Raw genomic sequence first — 6926 nt, 5'->3', positions numbered from 1 at the left:
TTCAACTTCAGCTAGTTCTGTATAGTGTTGACTTCTCAGAGAAGGGCTACACCAGTCTTCAGAAACCTCAGTGCTCTCTTGCGCTGGACTTTGTTTAAATATATCCCCAAAGTAAAGGTAAAGCACACTACTAGAAGTACATATGCCAACTGCACTGAGTAACTGGTCAGAGGATTTCTTTATTATGTTACTAGAGCCCCTTGATTTCTTCAAGGTCCTTTTCTTTATCATTTTAACTTCCCCTACTTGAAAACTGGGGGAAGGAGGAAAGGGGTGTTAGGGCTTTGAAATGGGGCATTAAGTTCTGGGTCCTGCAGTCAAAGGTGACTCTAACCCTTCAGTTGGAGGTAAAATTTCTACCTTTTGGTTGCAAGTATATTTTACATGAGTGCCAGCTGGTAGGAAGTCTTAATTTCTGGCTCTGCAAAGATTTCATAAAACTTGATGAACTTTACTTTCAAGTAAAAGAAAATTCTCAGTTTGGACTCGACTTGTCAGAACACTTTTACAGGCCAGCTGAAAGAAGTACAAAATGGCTTATGTTTTGAAGATACAGTCTAAGAAGTATTTATTAGTGGAATTAAATGTGGAAGTAGGAAATGGAGTAAATTATGATAGTGGGAAACCTGATGTTTTGTTGGTTGGGGTTTTTTTGTTAGTTTTTTTTTTTAATCCTGAAGTTACTAGCCATCCCCATGTTTCAAGGAGTGATACACACTTCAGTCTATGAGTTGAGGTCTTTCTCTAGACAAAACAGACTGCTGCATGGTTTTTGACTAAATACAAATTACAGTTGCCTAAGATAACAGGATTCTGTTATGCAGTCTTGAGGAGAGTTGTTTTATGTTAACTTACAGGTCAGTTGAAAAAGTTCCTCTATAAATGATGCAGTGGTCAGAGCAGAAATATTCATTGTACTTGAAGACAGTTTGCCATTAAAACAACCTGGAGTTTGAACACAGTATGTATTTCAATTTGATTTGCTAAGTGTTACTTATTTATATTGTAATTGCAATTCAGAATTTTACTCAAAATACAAAAGCTGAGTGGTTTCTATATAGTATTTGGAACTAACATAGCTCTGTCATGCTCAATACACGTCTGCAACTCCTCTTGTTGATGGAGGCCACTGCTCTTGTAGCCCTGCTGGTACAGCTAGCTGCAGTAGCCAGAATTTCTTTGATATTGATACATGCAAACAGTGTTTCAGTGTATAATACAATTACTCATTGTGCATGCCAAACAGATCCCACCTGCTTTTGCCTGAAGTACTCCCCCGATACAGCCCTCCAGTCTGCACACCATTTCCCAAGGGAGATCCAGGGCCGTAACCCGAGACAACGCTGTGCCGCTAGTGGTGCCAATTACCCCTCAAGAACGCTGTGCCGCTAGTGGTGCCAATTACCCCTCAGGAACCGGAGAAAACGATTCTGCCTTTTCCTTGTGCGTCTAAGCAGCTGCGCAACTGGCTTACATTGGCTCAAAATAAAAGTGGGTGCCTTGGATCCACCATTGGATGTGTTGCCACTTCATATATACTCTTAATTGCTGCTTTTTGGGGGGGGGTGGTGGTGGCATAGTCTGTTAATGTGTTTCATAGTAAGCTTCTACAGGTTTGAACCCTGCTTTTTAAAAAAAAACAAAAAACATTGATCCAAAACTAAACAGAAGCAGATGCTTTAAAAGGTAGGGCAGGCAGTGAAAAATCAGGTTTGTAGCTCTACTTACCGCTTGGAAAAAAACCGGCCTGCTTTTCGTCCCCGATAGCTGGGTAAGCACCACGCTCTGGTCTAGCTTGGTCTTGCTGATCAGCTTTGCTCACCAACTCCCGCCCAGATGACGGGACCCCATACCTTTGGTCTCCTCCTGCGTGAGTAGAGCGGTGGTGCTCTAGGGGCTTTGCCAAGGCCTTGGGCAACAACCGAAAAGCAAAGAGAGAAGGTTGCTCATGGCCGCAGCAGGGCCCTGGTGCTGCTGCTCAAAGGAGGGGCTCGGTGCTGCTCTGCCCGTCCCCTGAGGGGCACCCCTGGGCGCTGGCTGTGCCGGCTGCCTGCCAAACGCTGCAAGGAGCCCGGACGAAGCAGGGTGTGTACCAAAGGTGGCTTGTCTTAACTGGTCTGACCGTAATTGAAGGAGAAAGTAATTTCTGTGGCTGCCACGGTGCTCTGGTTCATGTGCTGAAGGAAGGCTTTAGACGATACACGTTTCATTTTTCCTTACGACAGAAACGCCATGCTGACTGCAGGCTTCTTGCTCGTTCTCTGAACTCTTATTTCCTCCCTTTATCAAAATCCAAAATTTCAAGTAAGTGGTGGCATGTAATTCACTACCACAATTTACTGCTATTTATTGCTTTAATATATGATGAGAGTCATGCGCTTCAAGGACTTGCCCTGCGGTTTAGGGAAAAGCATGGCCTGTTACCGCCCGCAGCCCGCACCCCACAGGCACCACTTCCCACCGCCGAGGGGGAGCAGGTTGGTTTGCAGTCCTGGTGACAAGACTACCGAGGGAAGGTGGGTAAAATTCTTCTTAACCCAGGACTGTGGGGCTGTTCCCACAGAGCCTGACAAACACGGGAGCCTGTCTGCTCCGCAGCCCTGGGAGAGGGGATGGGAGCGGTAACGGTGCGAGAGTGGTGTGGCCCCCCCCTTATTAAGTCTCTATCCTTGGAATTACAAGCTTTCTCTCACTTTATATTTTAATCTCTTTGCAACTACATAGTCTTTAATCTGAATTAGGGGCATTAATAGGATTACCCCGTCTACTACGTAGGTCAAAGCTAATTGCGCTTGTCAGCCTGAGTCAGAAAGGAGAAGCTGTTGGGGAGGTGGCAGCAGGGGCTGGTCCCCTCTGCCCTCAGTCTGGCCGGCTGCTTCTCATCACCCCTGCACTGAGAGCCAGCAGCCTTTGGTTACAGGTAGGTCTTTCTCCAAAGACTACGTTGCCATTCCCATAAGTTCTGTTGAATATAATATTTTAATGTAGTCTGACTGAAATGCTGCAGCGGGCAGTAGTGCAGACCACAGCCTCCGTCAAATGTGCATCATGTAACAACACGTGTCCTACTGTACTACGTCAATATAGGGCAGATAGTTGGTATCGGCCAAAAACGGGAGTGAAAACTTACTTCAGGCCCAAGAATTTATAGCGTGATTTAGCGAGTACGTGCACAATTTTAGATCCTGGTTGTCTATTTTGCTTAACTACACAGTCTCTGGACATGACCCTTCTTCATACCATTCAGAGAATCACGCAGATATTTGCGTCACAAGTTTATTACACTTCTGACATGGAAGTACCTGCTCTTAAGGTGGTGACAGGGGAGGGGAGCTGATGTTTCAGGTCTCGGCAGCAGCAGGGCAGCCTCAGGTCACTGGTGCGTCGGTTGCTGTGGCCAGTTAGGTGAATGCAGAGACGGCAGAGGGATGCTGCGCTGGGCAGCAGAAGCCACGGGCTCCCGCGCTGTGGTCTGAGACCCTCCTCCCGGTAAATCCCCTTTAAAAAGAAGGGCGATAACCAGCGAGCCCTCCCGTAGGCACTGCCGCTCGGAAGCAGCATCCGAAACAGCCGCCTTGGGGCATCGGGGCCAAGCTGCCTCCGCCCGGACCCGCATTTTCATCCCCATTACGGAGTTTCGGCAAGCTGCCGGCCGGTTCCCGGGGCGTCCCAGCCGGCGATGGGGGCCGCGGCCGGCAGGGAGCTCCACCCGCCCGCCCTGCGCCTTCCCGGGAGCTGCCAGAGCCGGGACGGCGGCGGCGGGGGGGGCGAAGGGAAGGTCCCCGCCGCCCTCCGCTCCTCTCCGTCCCGCTGGAGAGGCTCACACCCCGGGTCAGGCAGGCCGCGGCCTCCACGCGTAACGTTCTCACCCGCTCCTTAAAGGCCCCTGGGAGTTCAGGCGGGGGCCGGCGGCTGGACCTGAGACCCCCCCCCCGCCCCCGGGCCTCCTCCCCACAGAACTAATTGCCCCGTGATCCTGCGACACCGGATCACGACGGCTCCTCTCGGCTCGAGCGGTGCCACCGTCCTGCCCGAGCGGGGCCGGCTCAGCCCGCGGGAGCCGCGCTAGCGGGTGGCGTGGACAGGGAGAAGCCGTCTGAGGGTCCAAAACCTCCCTGTTCCGCGTAGGGATGGGGACTGACCTACCCATGCCGGTACCAGCTGGAGGGCAGAGGGGGGAGTCCCGGGGGACTCGGTCTCCCACACGCATGTGGACATCCCCATCAAAAGTTGCAATTTCAGAAAAAGACTACTGTTTTTCCAACAACGAACGCTTCAACGGCAAGGTCCCAGCCAGCTCCAGGTCCCAAAGCGAGCGGCCCTGGGACACGGGCACCGAGGGCAAAGCCGAGGAGCAAAGGCATCTTCTCCGGCTGTCCTTGACCCCGCGGCGCCCACAGCTCCTCTGCCGCAGCCGCCGGCCCGCCGGCCACCCGGCCCGAGGCCAGCTGCCCTGGCGCGGGCTCAAGGCCGTCGCTCAAGGCCGGTGCCGCCAGCAGGGCCGGGCTGGCAGCACCCGCGGCGTGGGCACAGCGCTGCCGGCGACAGGCTCCACGTTGCCGCCGGACGGGGACCGGCACCCACCGGCCACCGCACCCGACCTCCCCGCTGCTATCCCCCTCCGCGGGCTGCGCCGAGATGAGTGACTGCAGCTGGGGGACGGCGGGGACGAGAAGGAAAGCCATCCCTCGGCACCCCGATGGCCGGGGACGTTTTTCGTCCAGGCTGGGCGGTATAACGGAGGCGGCAGCGGCCGCCATGCCGCTCGAAGGCTGCATCGTCCCCCGCGCTCCCCCGGCTTCGGGTTTCCTTTCCCTCCCCTCCGGAGCCGCTGGCCCGTGTTCGAGGCAGCCGCTGCCAGACCCAGCCCTGCCCGCGTGGCAGGCACGGGCGCCCGCGTGGAGCCATCCCTCCCTGCCGTGCGGAGCCAGCGGCAGCCAGGCCTCACCTCCCTTCACCCCGCCAACCTAAATCAGTTCAGCTGAAATTTTCCACTTGAGACGCATGCGAGACCAGAATAGATCTCCAGGGCTGTTTTTTGTTGGGGTTTTTTGCCTGCTAGTTAGAGGAAGGCCAGACAATGCTTTGCAATGTTTGCTTTTAAAAGATCTTCCAGGTGGCTTTTGGGAGTCCCCATTGCACCCGCAGCCCCACAGGGGAGAGCCCCTCAGGCTCGAGGGTGCCAGGTTTGGGGCACCGGCTCAGCTGCTGCTCCCCTGGCAGTCCCAGTCCTTTGTCCCTTGGGGCTGGCGAGCCGAGTCCCACGGAGCCACGACACAGTTTTTCCACGGTGCTGCTGCAGCAGCTGCGGGAGCCGGGTGGGATCCTGCGAGGGCGCGGGCAGGCAGGGGAGGGCTGGGCTGCCACAGGCAGCGGGAAACGCAGGAGCAGAAGAGGGATTCCCAGCTCCAGCTCAGCTCCCAAAGCGGCCTTTCATTTGGCAGCTCATGCAAAAAAACAAATCCGCAGAGCAAAGCTGGTTTAGCTTAGCACATTTTGGCATGCTGCTCCTCTGCTCCTGCCAAATCCATTTTGCAGGCTCCCTGGAGCAGGGGCTCTCCCATTGCCTGTGCTGCCGAAGGGCCGGACCCTCGCTCCAGCGGCGGCAGGCAGCCCGCAGCTCTGGCCCCGCTGCGCCCACGGCACACGCTCATCCGCACCCACCGCTGCTGCTCTGCCTGCACAGCCGGGGTGCAGCTGCTGTCCCCCGAGCCCAAGGCCTTGAAGGATGCCACCTGCTCGGGCATTTCTGTGGGGTTCAACCATCTCAAACCTCAAACAAGGCTGTTTGTTTGTTAACAAGCTAAGAGGAGTCATGCCCAGCCCGGCTAGGAAAGGGCAGGCACATACAGCCCAACGGCACCTTTGCTGCCCGCTGCCCATGGACAGGTCTGGCTCCGGACCTCGGTGCTCCGGACTGGACCTGCCGGTACCGCTCACCTGGCTGCGAGGACGCGGGGCTGCAGCTGTGGGTACCAGACCTGCACAGCCACCACACAAAACCACTCCTGACCCAAGCAGTCACCGGCAACCATGAGGCAACCCCCGCTGCTCAGAGCAGGGAGTTTCTTTGACCTCAAAGCTCTATTAAACCTGCAGACCAGTTAAATTGGATGCAGCTCAAGCAGGAAGAAACTCCTGCCCCAACGCAAAACCTCGGAGGACACCGGAGTTAGGGACGTTTCAGAGGAGGGAACTCTCTCTCACCTGCCAAGTGTCCTAACGTGCACTCAGGCAAGACCAAATGACCCACGATGAGACGGTGTCCGCAAGCCCCCGCGTGCAGGAATGCAGATGGTCTGCACGCCGCAGCCCTGCGCCTCAGCCGTGCCAAGCAGTGGCATCCTCCGCACCCGCCAGCCACGGCCAGGACGGGGCTCAGCACCGCGGGAGACCACTCCGGATGTGCCACGGGCAGTGGGGGAGAGGAGAGAGGGGACGTGGTGCCACCGGTGCTCCCTGCCGCGCCAGAGCCTCCCGCAGTCCGTTAGGGCACCTTTCCCCCCCAAAGCGCCAGGTTTTCCCAGGAGCTGGTGCAGGCTCCCCGTGCCACGGGCTGATCCCTCCTGCCCCGTGGGCTGCCCTTGGCACCGGCGGGGCGTGGAGAGAGGGCGGCTGGGCTCGCTTCCGCTGCCTGTTCCCATACGACCACATTTTCCTTCTATGTGTGAACTTTTTTGGCCTTTCCAGTGACTACTCAGGATCCCCCAAACTCACACTGACATTGTCCCTTTGAGCTTCTGGGGTTTGTCTCATACTGCAGCAACTTCACCTTAAAATATGTTGTCTTGCAAGCTCTCTATTTGTACCTGTGTTTTACGCGCACACATAAAGCTGGGCCTTGGGATACTTCTGCTGCATGTCCCCGTGACAGACATTCGATAAACCAGGTACAGTTCCCAGCTTCTCACTGATTATACACTCAA

The sequence above is a fragment of the Haliaeetus albicilla genome, chromosome 3 (genome assembly GCF_947461875.1).
Source record: "Haliaeetus albicilla chromosome 3, bHalAlb1.1, whole genome shotgun sequence".
In the NCBI taxonomy this organism is placed as follows: domain Eukaryota; kingdom Metazoa; phylum Chordata; class Aves; order Accipitriformes; family Accipitridae; genus Haliaeetus; species Haliaeetus albicilla.
This window is presented reverse-complemented; position numbering follows the sequence as displayed.